The following is a 17,707-nucleotide window of genomic DNA, read 5'->3' on the forward strand; positions in this document are numbered from 1 at the left end:
AATCATAACAATATTCTGTATAGGAAAATTCCAATGCTAGGTAAGCTGACACCACTTTTACCTTTGTAAAAAAGAATCTCAGTGCCTATGTTTAGATAATTACAAATGAAACTTTTAAGAAACCTCCTACAGCAATGTTTCTCAAACTTAAATAATGTTAAGCTTCCTTGTAAGGGAAAAAGATTCTCACAGCTCTCTCGAGTTGGCTTAAATTATTTTTTGTAATGTTGCGTACATACACAAATATGTACATATGTGTAAATGTATAGGCCCAAATAAAAGGACAAGACTACTTTATCAAATATTTTATGCATTTATAAAACCAAAACAAATTTATAAAATAAACACAAGCAAAACTACGAAATGAGGAAACTAAAATTTACGATGTTGATTTAATACAAGGAATATTATTTTGTTGACACCAAATCACCCCTTTCAACATGAGTATTTTTCTGGCTGCAGTGGCACAGACCTTTAACCACACACCTTGTGATGACTCAGCTCTCCTGCTGAGGTTTATTTGTGTAGTACACCACAATATAATTCGGCTATAACTTGGTGACCACATCATTAATTTTTAAATCCTTCTCTGTTTTTTCCTCATAAGTGTGCAACAATTCAGTTTGTACGATTTGTCAGTCACAAATGCAAACATAGGCAGTAAAATTGCATTTCCAGAATAACTATAAAGGGTTGATGAATTTATCAAGATATTCCACCTCAATACAGATTGAAATGAGAGTCAGTTTCCTCTATCCAACTGGCAAAGCTTTTTCCAAAAGATACAATAAATGCGGGTGAGTATGTGTGATGGGCACCCTGGAGCACTTCTGGTGAGAGAACTGGCCTGACCTTTCTGGAAAGCAATTTGGTGGTAGGTATTCATCCACCTAAGAGCTTTCAAAGCCTTTGAATCAGTAACTTCACTTACAGATTTCTCTCCTAAGGAAATAATTTTAAAATGTGAGCAAAAATTTAATATGAGGATATTGATGGCAATGTTCTCATTAACAGTGAAGAAATAGGAACCTTCTTAAATGTCAAAAAATAATAAAATAAACTATATGATCAATTATGTAGCCATTACAAATAATATTTGTGAACAATTTTAATAGTGGTATATAGTGTTTAAGATATACCATTGAGCAAAAAGAAAAAATTAGGATACAGGATTATGCATTCTATATAGTTCTATTATGTAAAAAATGTAAATATGCAAAGTAAAAGACCCAAAGCCAAAACCATGAATGATTTTTCTGGAATGTGGGTCATTTCTGTTTTACTATTTATACTTCCTTACTTTCCCAAGTTTTCTATAATAAGCATACAATATTTTTATTTTTAATTAATGTGAATAGCTCTGTAAAGCACAGCATGTCAGCTGAGACTATCCTAAAACACTCCTTATTGTGATTTAAAATCCCTCCCCAACAACAAACATCCAAAGGTCCCAGATTTACTTTCTACAGTGATGATGGCTACAGTCATGCTGCTCCTCTGCTTAAGAACCTCCAAAGGCTCTTACCAGGCAGTAGAGCCCCCCAGTTGGCATTTAATGTCTTCCTGGATCTGGCCTCAGCCTTTCCAGTCACATATCCCAATGTACTTCTACCTTACTCTACACTAGTACTTTCAAACTACGGGTTGCTATGCATTAGTGAGTCATGAAATCATTTTAGTAACCAGCATAAAAAACCCCCCAGAAAATACAAAGTTGCATTGCACATATTAAAAGCAATTGCTCTCTCAAATATACACATGTACAAATACACTCTGTGTGTGTATATACTAGGACACAGCTGTAATGTATTTGTTACTGTGAATGACGATCAGAGAAGTTTGGAAGCCATTACCCATGCCACAGCCACAGCCACATCAGGCCAGCAGGTAGTCCCTAATCTTGCTTTGTACAGTAGTCCACCCTTACCTGCAGTTTCAGTTACCTGAGGTCAACCGTGGTCCAAATATATTAAATGGAAAATTCCAGAAATAAAGACCTTATAAGTTTTAAATTACATGCTACTCTAAGATGTGTGATAAAAATCTAGTGCTGTCTGGCTCCATCTTGCCCAGGAAGTAAATCATCTTGTCTCCAGAGAATCCACACTAGATACACTACAGGCCTTTAGTCACTGAGTAGTCATCTGGGCTATCAGACTGATGGTTGCAGTATTGCAGTGCTTGTGTTTATAACCTGTATTTTACTTAATAATGGCCCTAAACCCAAGAATAGTGATACTGGCAATTCCAACATGCCAAAGAGAAGCTTTTAAGTGCTTCCTTTAAGTGAAAAGGTGAACACAGTACAATTAGGTATTTTGAGAGAGAGACCACACTTACATAACTTTCATTACAGTATATCGTTGTAATTGTTTTATTGTATTATTAGTTATTGCTGTTAATCGCTTACTGTAACTAATTTATAAATTAAACTTTACTGTAAGTATGTACATGTAGGAAAAAAATACTAAGTGTATGTAAGATTCAGTACTATCTTTGTGTTAGGCATCCACTGGGTCTTGGAATTTGTCCCCAGAGGTTAAGCAAGGACCACTGTACTACCTTTGACACCACTGCTCCCCAGCTAGGCATTCTCCCTGCTCTCTGCCTACTGAAATTCTTCAGGACCCTAATGAGACCACCTCCTCCCTAGGCATTCCAACTTCCCCCCTCATATGGGACCCTAAAATGATGGTGTCATACCTTTCTTATACCACTCAAAACAGCCTGCCTTATATGGCTGTGTCTGTATACTGAGTTCTTAGCCAAAGAGTAGCAGGAGGGCAGGTCTGTGTCTTACCCACCTTTGGGTCCTTCAAAGGCCCAGAAGTGTAGTGAATCTTGTTGATACTCTGCCCAACTGAGTATTTTCTATATCTCCTTCCAGGAACATGTTGTGGTGTTCTTCACTCTTCTATTTTCTTGAACATATGTTCCCTGGGGCCAATGTTATCTACAGTGGTGCCTCTAAAAAAAACTTTCTTTTTTTTTCAGGAGGAATGAGACAAATCAATATGTGTTTTTATCCAATTAAAAGATATTCCCTAGATATGAGAGTGTCTCTCTCTCATATTTTTGGTGTTAAGATGTATTTTTTTGTGAACAATGTTGATAAATTAGAAAATAATAGCAGGTATTCAGTATGTGTGTGTTCACCGTCCTTACTTGGAAAAATAAAAAGCTGGTAATCCTATCTTCGTCTTTTAAAAGATTGAAAGAAAAAAATTACTGGTTGCAAACTCCAAAAGCCTGGGAACCAGTTGCCCTTCGGGGAATCGTTGAAGATAGTTGGTTCATTTCCTTACAGGCTGGAATAAATTCATTGACATAGAGCTGGAGGAGAATTTCTCTTCTCATCTCAGGGACCGATATGTATTGGTCTACGCTGACGTGCCCGAAGACGTGAATCACGCATTAAGTCCCTGGGGTAAACCGGTGTATTTCTGGCCCTTTAAATGAGGGCGTGGCGTAGAGGGGTGGACCGCCCAGGAGAGAATTGGGTGAACGGAGGAAAGCGGAAGCTTGGCCAGCAGTGGTAAATACTGCGCGTGCGTGAGGCTGGAGCAGGGGGCGTGGTCACGTGGGTGGGGGTCCTGGGCTGGATCTGCTACAAGCTGAGGTAAAGAATCGCCCGAGAGTGGGCCGGTGGGGGTGGGGACAGCAGTGAGTGTCTGTTCTTCGGCACGCGAAGAAAATGCGCGCGGGTCCCCGAGCCTCTGCCCTTTTCCCAGCGCGAAAGCAGTGCGGCCTCAGATAGTGACGGGACAGCCAGTGACAGGCTAGCTGGACCCGGGCCCACCGGCCCGGTGAGGTTGACTCTGGGGCGAAAGGGTGTGTGCCCTTTGGTCTGGAACTGGGTCGGGCAGTTTCCACCTGTTGGTTACAAAGCAATGGGAGGCTGAGAGACAGGTGCACCCGCTCCCCCGATTGTGAGAGTAGGAGGCCGGTGATCACACCCCTTTCCCCGACGGAACTGTGGGTACAACCCGCTTTTCGGGCCTGGGGCACTGGGATGAGGATGCTCCCCAAGTGTGAGGCGGGAGCTTTGATGGGGTGTTAACCTTTTATTATTGGTGCGCACTCTGTGTAAGGCTGGTTCCAGTTTCTCTGCCTGTAAGGTGTACCCCAGAGTGAGGGACAGATGGGTCTCTAACGTTCGAGGCCACTCCTGTGTTCTGGTTCGTTTTCTCAGGTATGGTACCTAGGGAAGGAAGGAATCAGTAGCTTAAAGTGTTTAGGTGTGTTTCAAAGGAGATTAGGAGATAGGGTGGGATGAAGTAGAATCAGCGAGAGAGGCTCGAAGGCCATGGGGAATCAAGAACACTTGGGGATCCTTTTCCAAATAGGCATGCATCCTCCCTATTAGGGTGGACAGGAAGGCTTGTGTCCTCCGCATTGCCCACCCTCTACCATACCCTCCTGAGCAGCCTCCCTCTCCTCCCTCCAAAGAAAAAACCCCACACCAAACAAAAATGGATGTTAATTTGTGATGCCAATTCTACTACATGGGGAGATAATTATATGTCAGGTCTGTGTGTGTTTGAAGTATACTAATATAAATGGGGAGGGAGGACTCACATATGTTAGTGTAAGATATGGGCTTGCCCATATCTAAATTTAAGCAGAGAGTAGATATTGAATCCTTTGGCAATAGCTGGCCTGTTCCATAAAATGCAGAATAAAGATAAGTTGCTGGGGAGGGGTTCTGATTGAACTATTGGACTTCATATGTTAAAGAGACTTAGTTATACCAGAAAAAATTCTTTCTGGAGTTCTAAGAGTAATGCATTGATTATCCTTTGTATATTTCCTTTGTACTTGGGTGGATGTTTTTCGTACAGCTTCTAAGCAGATAGATGTTTTCTGTCTTTCAGAATATTGGGAAATCCTGATGATTTTTAGCTGTACCTCACTCTTTTCATAGACATTTCAATCACTCAGACACCAAATGTCAGTTATGTATGTGAATGAAAAGTAAGGTCTTTTGAACTTAATGAAGCATGTTTAACTTTTGATTTTTTAGTATTTTTCACAGATGTTAGTTGGTATCTTCTCTTGACCCACAGCTTTAGGTGTCATATGTGTGTATTTGTAAGATTAAACTGTTCTGTTCTTAACTAAACTTTGAATTAATGTTTGAATTATTTCCATTCTATAATAATAGCCCCCATGTTACATCTTCCAAGTTTCTAAGCACCCAGAGAAAAAAGAAAACTCCTACCTTCAGTATTTACAAAATCCAGGGAAGGACACTAATTGGCCAAATTGGACACAAGAATGTTTTCTGCCTACTCTTCGGGCTAGGCAGATAGAATACTTGATTGACAGCACCACCAATTACATGGTTGGAGTGGAGGAGCAATTTTCCAAAGGAAAGGTGGTGAAGGTGCTGGGATGTTTTAACTGTAATCAATTTTCTTTTCCTCTGCAGTTCAGTAAGAAGCCTCCTCTTGCTCTTTCAAAAAATAAAAAATAAAAACAAATCTCTTGTGATTCTACATCCTTCGTGACACCTTAGACAAATTAATGTGACAATTTAACTAATTGGTAGTTAATTAAAGTGGGTAGGAAGGCCACCATCTACTCAGCCTACAACTGAGTGGAATCCTATCTTCTGTGATTTTTAACTTTTCACTCATACCAGTTCAGTGAAGAATAAAAGAAAATATATGTCAGCCTACACAAGGCCCATGTGCTGGAGGAGTTATCAGAGGTTGGGGTGGGTCTTTGATAGATTCTTTTTTTTTTATATTCTTATAATAGTGGGGAACTTCTTAGAAGCTGGAAAGAAGTGTAATTTTTCATTCATTTTACTTATTGTTTCATGCATATTGATATAAAGCTGAAGAATAATGTTAGGATTTATATGTAATGTAGATATGTGTAGTCTTAGTTCTTGTTTTGTATTTGTTACGGGGGATTTAGATTTTTGTTTTCTAGAATGGAGCTATCAGAATTGTGTCTGACAATTCACAGTAGTAACTTAGAACTATGAACGGATAGGTTTCAGGCACTCTTTTTCTTTTTTAAATGCTATTTTTTTAAAGTTTATTGAGATATCATTGGTTAATACTATGTAAGTTTCAAGTGTACAGTTCTGTCATACATTGTCTGTATATTGCAGTATGTGCTCACCACCCAAAGTCGTCTCCCTCCATCACCATGCATTTGACCCCCTTTATGTTCTTCATCCTTTTTCTCCACCCTTTTCCCTGGCAACCACCTGTCTGTTGTCTGTGTCTCTGAGTGAGTTTTGTTTTTTGCTTTCTGTTTTATATCACACATATTGAAATCATATGTGTGATCTTGTCCTTTTCCATCTGACTTATTGTGCTTAGCACGATACTCTCAAGATCCATCCATGTTTTCACAAATGGCAGTATTTCATCCTTATGGCTGAGTAGTATTCCATTGCATGTGTGCATGCATGTGTGTGTGTATTATCCACACCTTTATCCAGTCATCCATTGAACAACATTTAGGTTGTTTCCATGTCCTGGCTACCATTATATATAAATGCTGCAGTGAGCATAGGAGTACATATATCTTAATGGATAAATGTTTTCAAATTTTAGGGGGTAATGCCCATGAGAGGAATTGCTGGGTCATATGGTGGCTCTATTTTTAATTTTTAGGGGAATCTCCATACTATTTTCCATAGTAGCTATACCAATTTATAGCAGTGTATGAGGATTCCTTTTTCTCCATATCCTCTCCAACAGTTGTTATTTCTTATCTTACTGATAATAGCCATTCTAACAGGTGTGAGATAGTATCTCATTGTGATTTTGATTTGCATTTTCCTTATAGCTAGTGAAATTGAACATCATTTAACTGTTGGCCATTTATATGTCTTCTTGGGAAAAGTATCTGTTCAGGCTCACTGCTCATTTTAATTGGGTTGTTTCTTTTTCATTGGGTTGTATGAATTCTTTATATATTTTGGATATTAGCCCCTTGTAGGAGGTATGGTATGCAAAGATTTTCTCCCGTTTGGTTGGTTGCCATTTAGTTTTGTTGAACATTTCTAAAACCTTTCAGTTAAGATGTTGGTGTAGGTAGTCATGGCTCTCCTCTTTGTACAGCCACATAAAAATTACAACTAAAATATAGAACAACCATCACTCAGAACTGTCAGATATCGAGTTGAACGGAAGTCTGGCAACTACAGAATTAAAGAAACCACATCCATCCAGACTGGTAGGAGGGCCCAGATGTGGAACAGGCTGGCCCCCTCAACCATGTGTGGTGGATGAAAATTCAGGAGGGATATCTTGGGAGCAAGGAGTCCCAGCCCCACACCAGGCCTCCCAGCCCAGGATTCTAGTGCCAGGAAGATAAGTCCATACAATTTCTGGCTGCAAAAACCAGCAGGGATTGAGTCAGTGGAACAAACTTTTGGAACCCCAAGCAGTTTCTCTTAAAGAACCCAACATGGACTCACCTACTCAGACCCACTCCCTCTGAACTCCAGCACCAGTGAAGCAGCTTGAAAGGCACCAGTGGTGTACAGGGAGAAACAGAAGAATCTGGCATCAAGGCAAGAAGAGGCCATTGCCCCTTTTCTAAGCCCTCCCCCCACAGAGATGGCAAGCTGGTGCCATATGTGAGACTCAACCTGACTGACACTGTATTATTCGAGTTGGAGATCACCAGAGACTCTGCCACACCCAACTTACAGGCCCACTCAAGCTGTTTTTCCATATAAATTGCTGGTCTTGGCTCATGCTTCACATCTTCCTAAATCCTCTCAAACAAGCAACAGTTGGCCTCAGTGAGTTAGAGGCCTGTCACTAGCAGCAGCTAACCTAGAATCATAGCTTGGCTTTGCTTGGGAATCTCCAAGCCCAGTACAAGTAGCAGCCATTTCAAATTGCTTAATAGCTCAGGAAGGGTGGCCACAGGAAAAATACAGGTGGGGGCTGACCTTGGCCTGCATTGCCCAGGAAACCCCAGGGCCAGTGCACCCAGTGGACAGCTACAGACCATGCCGGAGCACCACCACCCTGCATCAGCACAGCTGAGCATGGAGGGCAAAGGTTGGTGGACAGTGGTGACAGCCAATCCTTGCAGCTGATTGGTCTGGGTAAATCCCTCCCATTGACCTGCCAAAAGCAACCAAGTCTAAACTGCAAGAGGAGGGTGCACTCAGCTCACATAAAGGGCACAACTCGATAGTACCCAGTTTGGATGATAGGGGAGGCTGTGCCACTGGACTCTACAGGACATCTACTACATTAGGCCACACTACCAAGACATGGAGTCAAAGCAGCTGTACATAATACATAAAAACAAACACAGGGAGGCTGCCAAAATGAGGAGACAAAGAAACATGTTCTGAATTAAAGAACAGATCAAAATTCCAGAAAAAGTGCTAAACAAAATGGAGATAAGCAATCTATCAGATGCAGAGTTTAAAACACTGGTTATTAGGGTGCTCAAGGAAATTAGTGAGGACCTCAGCAGCATAAAAAATACCAGTCAGAAATGAAGGATACACTAATTGAAATAGAGAACAATTTACAGGGAAACAACAGGAGAGTGGATGAAGCCAAGATTCAGATCAATGATTTGGAACATAAGGAAGCAAAAACCAAGAAGAAGAAAAAAAGAATAAAGAAAATGAGGACAGTATAAGCAGCCATTGGGACTACTTCAAGAGGTCAAACATTCACATAGGGGCACCAGAAGGATAAGAGAAAGAGCCAGAAATTGGAAATCTATTTGAAAAAATAATGAAAGAAAACTCACCTAATTTGGTGAAGGAAATAGACATGCACGTCCAGGAAGCACAGAGAGTCCCAAACAAGATGGAGGCAAAGAGGCCCACTCCAAGACACATCGTAATTAGAAGACCAAAGGTTAAAGATAAGGAGAGAATCTTCAAAGCGAAAAGAAGTTAGTTACCTACCCGGGCATTCCCAAAGGATGTCAGCTGATTTTTCAAAAGAAACTTTGCAGGCTGGAAGGGATTGGCAAAAAATATTCAGTCATGAAAAGCAGGGACCTACAGCCAAGATTGCTCTACCCAGCAAAACTATTGTTTAGATTGAAGAGCTGATAGAGAGCATCCCTGCCATGAAAAAAAACTAGAGTTCATCACCACCAAACCATTATTATATGAAACATTAAAGGGATTTATTTTTTAAAAAGATAAAAACTATAAACAGTAAAATGGCAATAAATACCTGTCAGCAATTGAATCTAAAGAACAAACTAAGCGGATAAGAACAGAGACAGAGTCATAGATACAGAGAGCATTTTGATGGTTGCCAGACGGGAGGGTGAAGGGACAGAATGGGTGAAGAAGTGAAGGGATTAAGTAGTACAAGTAGGTAGTTACAGAATAGCCATGAAGGTGTAAAGTACAATACAGGAAATGCAGTAGCCAAAGAAATTATACGCATGACCCATGGACATGAATAATAGTGGGGGTATTGCCCGAGGGCTTGGGGGTGCTGGGTGGAGACGGCACAAAGGGGGAAAAATCAGGACAACTTTAATAACATAATCAAAATATAATTTAAAAAAGTTTCTTTTGCTGTCTGTAAGCTTTTTAGTCTATCTGGGTTGTTTGTTTGTTTGTTTGTTTGTTTGTTTGTTTGCTTTTACTTCCCTTGCCTTTGGTGTCAAGTTCATAAAATCTCAGATACCAAGATCCATAAGTTTAGTACATATGTTTTCTTCTTTGTATTTTATTGTTTCACATCTTTTTTTTTTTAAGATTTTATTTATTTTTAGGAGTGGGGAAGGGAGGGAGAGGAATATCATGTGTGGTTGTCTCTTGTGTGCCCCCACTAGGGATCTGGCCTGCAACCCAGGCATATGCCCTGAGTGGGAGTCAAACTGCTGATCCTTTGGTTCACAGGCCAGTGCTCAATCCCCTGAGCCACACCAGCCAGGGCTATTTTTTTCAGGTTTTATATTTAAGTCTTTAATTCACCTTGAGTTTATTTTTGTGCATGGTATCAAATAGCAGTCTAATTTCATTTTCTTGTGTGTGGCTTTGCAATTTTCCCAACACCAATTATTGAAGAGGCTTTCCTTTTCCATTTTATGTTTTTGGCTCCTTTGTCAAAAATTAGTTGCCCACATACATGTGGTTTATTTTTGGACTCTCAGTTCTGTTCCACTGGTCTGTGTGTCTGTTTTCCTGCTCATACCATACTGTTTTGATTATTGTAGCTTTGTAGTATAATTTGAAGCCAGGGTGTGTAATACATTGTTCTTTTTTTCCCTCCAGGATACTTTTGGCTATTCAAGGCCTTCCATGGCTCCATACACATTTAATAGTTTTTGTTTTATTTTTTTGAAAAATGCCAGTGGGATTTTGGTGGGGATTGCATTAAATCTGTATATTGCTTGAGGTAATATGGCCATTTTAACTATGTTGATTCTTCCAGCCCATGAACACAGAATATTTTTCCACTTCTTTGTGTCTTCTTCAGTTTCTTTCAACAATGTCTTATGGTTTTCAGTGTACAGGTCCTTCACTCCTTTGTTTATTCCTAGGTATTTTTTTTCTTTTTGTTGCAATAGCAGATGGAATTGTTTTCATTTTTTGATATTTCATTGTTATTATATAGGAATACAAGGGATTTTTTTTATATTGATTTTTGTATCCTGCTACTTGACTGTGTTTGTTTATTGTTTCTAATAGTTTTTTTTTTGTGAAGTCTTTAGGGTTTTCTATATATAGATTCATGTCATCAGCCAAAAGTGACAGTTTTACTTCTATATTCCCAATTTGGATGCCTTTTATTTCTTTCTCTTGCCTGATTGCTCTGGCTAGGACTTCAGTATGTTGTTGAATAACAGTGGTGAGAGTGGGCATCCTTGTCTTGTTTCTGATCTTAGAGGAAAAGCTTTCAGTTTTTCACGATTGAGTATAGAAGCTGAGTGTTTGTCATATATGGCCTATACGTTGAGGTGCTTTCCTGCTATACCCATTTTTTGAATGCTTCAATCATAAATGATGATATATTTTGTCAAGTGCTTTTTCTGCATCTATTATATGAACATATGATTTTATCCTTTATTTTGTTAATGTGGTATATTACATTAATTTGTGTATGTTGAACCATCCTCATGCCCCTGGGATGAACCCCACTTGATGGTGATGTATTGTCTTTTTAATGTATTGTTGTATTCAATTTGCTAGTAATTTGTTTAGAATTTTTGTGTGTACCATATTTTGCCATGTGTAATGTGCACTCCTCCTCCTGTATAATGTGCACCCACATTTTTGGCCCAAACTTTCAGAAAAAAAAACTTTATTTTTTTATTCAATTATTTATTTATTTACATTTGGGTACTTGTTTTTTGTGTTATAAAGGAATTTTAGCATTTATTTTTGAACATACTATGGTATAAGAAATTTTATGTAACAAATAATTACAAAACACAAGAAAAGATACAGAGTATTGTATAATGTGCATCCTTATTTTTCTCTCAAAAATTTGGGCAAGAAAGTTCTCATATACATGGAAAAATATGGTATATTCATAAGAGATATTGGTTTGTCATTTTCTTTTGTGTTGTCCTTGCTAGGTTTTGGCATTAGGGTAATGAGTAGGCAATATTGCCTCTTCTTTTTTGGAAGGGTCTGAGAAGCATGGGTATTAAATTGTCTGTGAATGTCTGGTAGAATTCACTAGTGAAGTCATCTGGTCCTAGATTTTTATTTTTGGAGAGGTTTTTGATGACCGTTACTATTGAACAGTATATTCAGATTTTCCAGTTCTTCATGATTCAGTCTAGGAAGGTTACATATTTCTAAGAACTTACTTGTTTCTTCTAAGTTATTGAATTTGGTAGTATATAGCCTTCATATACTTGTATAGCTCTTTGCATTTCTGTAGTGTTCATTATAAGTTTTCCTTTTTCATTTCTGATGTTGGAGTCTTTTCTCCCTTTTTCTTTGTGAATCTACCCAGAGAGTTATTGATTTTATTTATCTTTTCAAAGAACCAGCTCTTTGTTGCATTAACTTTTTCTGATGTTTTTTTCTCTATTTTGTTTAATTCTGCTCTCATTTTTATTATTTCTTTCTTTCTGCTGACTTTGGGCATTGTTTGTTCTTTGTTTTCTAGTTCTTTCAGGTGAAATGTTAGGTTGTTTATTTGAGATTTTTCTTGTTTTTTGAGGTAGGCCTGTAATACTGTAAACTTCCCTCTTATAACCACTTTTGCTATATCCCCAAAATTTCATTATGTCATATTGTCCTTCTCATTAGTCTCTATGTATCTTTTGATCTCTTCTTTTATTACTTCTTGGACTCAGTCATTGGTCAGTAGCATGTTGTTTAATATCCACATATTTGTGGTTTTTCCAGCTTTCTCTTTGAAGTTGATTTCCAGTTACAAAGTGTTGTGGTCGGGGAATATGCTTGGTATGATTTCAATCTTCTTAAATTTGTTGAGGCTAGTTTTGTACCCCGCCACATGGATTCCTTGAGAATATTCCATATCAGGCACTCTTCTTTTCCTTCATTTTTCTTTTTAACATTTGTTATTCAGTATGTACTTCCTAAGTTTTAAATTATCACTCTTCTCATTTAGACATTTACCAAGAGAAGAAAAAAAAGATACAGCAGTTTGGGCATTTTCATAGTGGCAGCTCTGATTACTGTGGGCTATAATTACCTAAATGTGCCTCTCCTTGGAAAAAAATTCAGGGGCATGTAAGCAGCTCATCTCAGTATATAGTAACATTGCATCTAATACAGGATCTGTATTTGAAGTCCATGAGTAAGGTGAAATTAAGTGCCCTTGAAAAGTTCCTTGAAAATTGAGTACCCTCAGAGTACCCTGGGAAAGAGTCCTGTTGAAGACCGACATAGGATCTCTCAGGGAGTCTACCTCAGCCAGTGTTTGCTCCATGCTGGAACAGCATGTTGTTTGTTATTTGAGCACAGATGAAATTGATTGCTCGTGTATGTGGCATGCAAACAGTGAGGCTGACCAAAAGGACAGCAGATATCCATTTCCTCTCCCAGGCTCACTCTGAAGCAGGTAGTTATTGAGTGGAACAGTATACACAGTCTTTGACTCTGTGTGAATCATTGGGTTTTTTCTCTTTCCTTTTGCTGAAGATAATCATTGAATTCCTGTAAATTGCATGGACAATGATACAAACTCCCACTGTTTTCATCTTGGCCTATAGGCTGAACTGCCATAAACTAACATGAACATGAAACATCTGAAATTGTGGAGCTTGTGTCATGTTACACATGAGCGAAATGATAATGAAAAAATAAAATCGGTGTTATGGATTTAAAAAAAATCTTACCTTGATGTAAAGAATGACACTTGCAAGGTGGCTGGCTTTGTGGGGTGGCACAGTTAACCACATCTTATTTTGAATGACCAGAAGTGCTCTTTGACGCTCTGGAAGGCAGTGTTGCTTGGCTGTTTACTTAGGGAAGCAGAGATAGGATGGCTGGCTGGCTGGATTGGTGGGTTGATTAGCTGTCATGTAATTAGGCACTGGGAATACAATGGTGAACAAGACAGATCTGGTCTTTGCTCTCCCAGAACCTGCATTCCAGTACAGGGAAGGGAATGGTTGTTGAGACACTAACAAAATGATTGCAACGTGGTAAGTGTAATAAAAGAGAACCTATGTTATAGGTCCATATTAACAGGGAACCTAGTAGCTGAGCAGGTCAAAAAAGGCTTTTTTAGGAATCAAAGAATCAGATATCTGAAGGATGAATATAATCAGCAGTAGTTGACAAGTCTGATTAAATAGAAGTAGAACTCAATTGTAACTTGGCTTATTATGGCATAGATTCCTAAGTGCTGTGAAATAATATCCTCTGAAGCTCAACAATTACAGGCAATAAAATTGATGTATTTAATTTGCAACACAAATTAATCTTCCAGTTTCTGTGTTAATTAGCAAATATTTATTGAATGTTTACGAAGCTATGCAAGTCATTGAGCCCAGTGATGTGGAGTATACAAAGAAGCATGACCCCATTTTTATTGTATAACTGGGGAGAAAAGACATAGTCACATGGTAAGTGAACTAATGAATCAATATGAGGAGGCATGGCACTGTTCTAAAGAAGATATGCATTCTGGATTCAGAGGATGCTTGAGGGAAGGAAGGTGCCCAGAAGGAAGGAAAGAAGGAACTTAGATAAATGAAGAAGAAAAGAAAAAGGAAGGTGAAAATTCATGAGCAGATGTGGAGGGAAAGTGGAAGCTAGTCTTTAAGGACTGAAAAGAAACAGTAAGTTTACTTGTAAAGGAAAGTAGGATCAGCTCATGTGATGTCTGGAATCATAGGATTAGAATTTTGAATTTTATCCTGTAGGCACAGGGGAGCTATTAAAAATGAGTCCATTTGCCTGACAAACAGAAGAAAACTAATAGAAGTTAATCCTCTGTTGTATTTTTCTTCACAAAACAAACCACAAGAAGACAAAACAAAACAAAGAAATTGAAGAAGAAAAATACTTGGATTAGGAAGGCCAGAAACAAAGTAGGCATGTAAAATCATTTCCATATTATGATTTTGTGATATGTCTTTGGGGATATAGTAAATTAAATAAACACACACACTTGATTTGGTTTTACTATAATGTGAAAAGTGCCTCAGATGTTACTTTTAGGAGGAAAAGAATGTCAGTGAAGGACCCTGAAGCTTGCAAAAAGTTGGGAATTTTTGCCTAAGTAAAAGAACAGCAACTGTTGAAAGAGTTCCACATTAACCTGGCCTAATCTAGGTCACATTCTAGAGTTGCTATTCAGTTGGCCAATGTCATAATGGTGTCATTGCCATTTATATGGTACATACATATTTTTAATGGTCTTTGGGTCTATTATTAATTGGTTGAGAATAACCTTATTAATTAAGAGGGAACAACCTTGGGAACTGTCAAGATGTCAGATAAAGTCGGAACTATTAAAATATTAGTTTATCAGCACTCAAAAGAGGACAACATGCTGGGTAATCATGATTCTGTGACATACATTTCCTGTCATATTAATCTGATTTCATTTGGGGAGAGACTTAAGACAATTGATGTTACCTATTGTATTGTCCGCAAATACCGTCTGGCATGGCATCACCTTTAGATCCATGAAAACACTAGATCACCCCATGATTAGATGAACTAGTTGTAGAATTGTATCTCAAGATATCTCAAGAGAAATTATCTGTAGTTGATTGGCAACCTTTGTACTGGGATAGCACTTAAGTGATATCTGAAGGCAGTATCTACATCAAGTGTGTAATATTAACTGATATATATTAAGCATTTCATCATTGTTCTGCATATTGAAATGAAGAGCTTGCTCAATAAATATTTGGGCAACACAAAGTAACAAGGGAGGGGTTGGTATTTCAGAATGTTGGAGATCTTGCCAGAAACAAATTAGCTGAAATTTGTTAGCATACTTGTTTCTTATTGTTAATGTGACAAATTGACATAAATCTAGTGACTTAAAACAACATTGATTTATTATTGTACAGTTCTGTAGTTCACACGTCCAGCACCAGTCTTACTAGGCTAAATACAAGCTGTGGCAGGGCTGGAGTCCTTCTGGAGGCACTAGGAGAAAATCCATCCATTTGTCTTCTGCAGTTTCTAAAGACTGCTTGAATTACTTGGCTCCTGGCACCTTTCCTTCCTCTTCAAAGCCTGCAGTTTAACATCTCTCTGCTTCTGTTGTCACCTCTCTCTTTGACACTCTCTTCTGCCTCTACTGTTAAAGAGCCTTGTGATTATATTGGGCCCACCAGATAATTCAGGATAATCTCCCAACTCAAAATCCTAATTTAATTACATCTACTAAGTCCCTCTTGACGTGCAAGGTAACATAATCACAGGTTCTGGGGATTAGGATAGGCATAATTGGGAATTATTATTCTGCCTACCATAGGTAGGTTCGGGCACCACCCAGTTTCTAAATAATTTACAGAAGCTGCTCTAGTGCGCTCTTCTTCTTCTTCTTCTTTCTTCTTTCTTCTTTCTTCTTTCTTCTTTCTTCTTTCTTCTTCTTCATTGTGACCTTTTATATCAGCAGGTCTACTTGGCTTAGAAAAATGTGTTGACTAACATAAGGAAAGGAAAAACTGCTGGTAAACGACAAAAGAGAAAGTTGATGTAAAAAGGGTATAATTTTAGAATGAGTTAGTGTAAGACACTTATCATAATTAAAAATTTTTATTAATGTGTGTTTGTTGTTTTGTTGGGGGCTGTACCAGTCTTAGGCACAATTCATCTCATGAAGAAACTTCTAATATGATATTAGAAGTATATTCCAGTAAGTTATTCTTCTGATATGCTTAGCATAGGCTACATCTTTACAAAAATAGTGGATCTTGTTTCAGGGTCTTTAACTTTAGAAGAATTTGGAGATCTTGAGGAAATTTTAAATGATAATAGCTAATTTTTCTTAAAAACCTATTGTTTGTCTAGGCATTATTTTAAGTGCTTTACATTTACATCCAGTGTATCACTTATTCCTCACAATAGTCCTGCAAAATACATATTTGCATCCTAGGAGTCAGGACTCTCAATTGTAAGTGACTAAAAAAAGAAAATTGGGGGAATATGTTGGCTTATGTAGCTAAATTGCCAGAAGGCTATAGCCAGAGCTAACTTCATAGAAGATTGGAAATTTGGAACTTGAATGATATCAGGCCACTCTTCCCCCTTCTTTTCTGTTTGTGTTTGTGGGTTGATTTCATTCTTGCTAGAGAATCTGTACCTCTAATGTAAATTCTGTCCTTAGAGGTGGGTCTCCAGGAACAGGGGTACAGTAGGTGTTTGGTTGATATGTGTTGAATAAATGATACCCTTTTCTGTGAAACAGGGTGAGGTGGGGAGTGGGGGTTGGTGCCCAGCCTTATTTCTCATTGTTTAGAGAACATGCAAATGGCTCTTCCCCACCAGTCCCATTTTAATGAATCCTGGTGAAGGACTCTGGCTCCTCTATGGAATCTCTATCACTAGGGGGTTTTTGATTGGCAGCCTCTACAAGAACCACATGGTTTGAAGGAGCCCTTCCCAGAACTAGAGGTGCTGCTCTGTGTAAACAACACAAAGGGCCACAGGAGTTCATCTTACAGATGTAGAAATAGGCTCAGAAAGGGTAGATAGATTGACCAAGATTACAGGTAGGAACTGGTAAAGTCCAGATTCAAACCTGATGTTAATTGACTCTTTGACTTGTGTTCTTTCCACTGTGCTACCACATCACATCAATCACAGGAGCTCTGTGAGGTGAAGGTTGGAAAGCAAGCAGGGTAGCATGATAGGACAATGTTCTTTTATTGGTGTTCACAGATGCTGAGCTGTTCTGAGAACCTCTAACTCCAAAGAGGAGATACAAAAAGGGCCAGAAGAAGATGTTTTCCTCTTGAGTTATTTTGGAAAGACAACTGCAGAGACTAAAACATTTTAGGTTATTGGTTATTTAAATAAAAGTTTTTTTCTATTTTCTCTGTGGTCTTTTCTACTATTTAAATATATATGAATGAATCAATCTCAGTAACTGTCCTCAGGATCTACTGAATGTTAGATTGTTCATGTTTGCAAACATTCCTTGACTAATTGTAATCATTTTTGCTAAGTGGTACAAATAAGAGTGAATTTTATTAAGAAGTAATTTTTCATGAGCCAACTCAGTTTTCTTTAAAGAAGGGCTTGTAAATGCTAATATTGCTACCATATTTGGCTTATTGCAAAAGA

General features: G+C 38.3%; 1 protein-coding gene across 2 annotated transcripts in view; it reads left to right on the forward strand.

Moving 5' to 3' along the window:
- The first annotated feature begins 3,556 nt into the window (after positions 1-3,556).
- The window catches only part of VPS8 (VPS8 subunit of CORVET complex), a 257,614-nt gene continuing 243,463 nt past the window's right edge, over positions 3,557-17,707 (forward strand). For both annotated transcript variants that reach the window (XM_045851634.1, XM_045851635.1), the window contains exon 1: positions 3,557-3,619. The gene's annotated coding sequence lies outside the window, so the exon portion shown is untranslated. The remainder of the gene's footprint in view (positions 3,620-17,707) is intronic.

This window comes from Phyllostomus hastatus, unplaced genomic scaffold, assembly GCF_019186645.2.
Source record: "Phyllostomus hastatus isolate PE091 unplaced genomic scaffold, TTU_PhHast_1.1 phas_contig_86, whole genome shotgun sequence".
Classification (NCBI taxonomy): domain Eukaryota; kingdom Metazoa; phylum Chordata; class Mammalia; order Chiroptera; family Phyllostomidae; genus Phyllostomus; species Phyllostomus hastatus.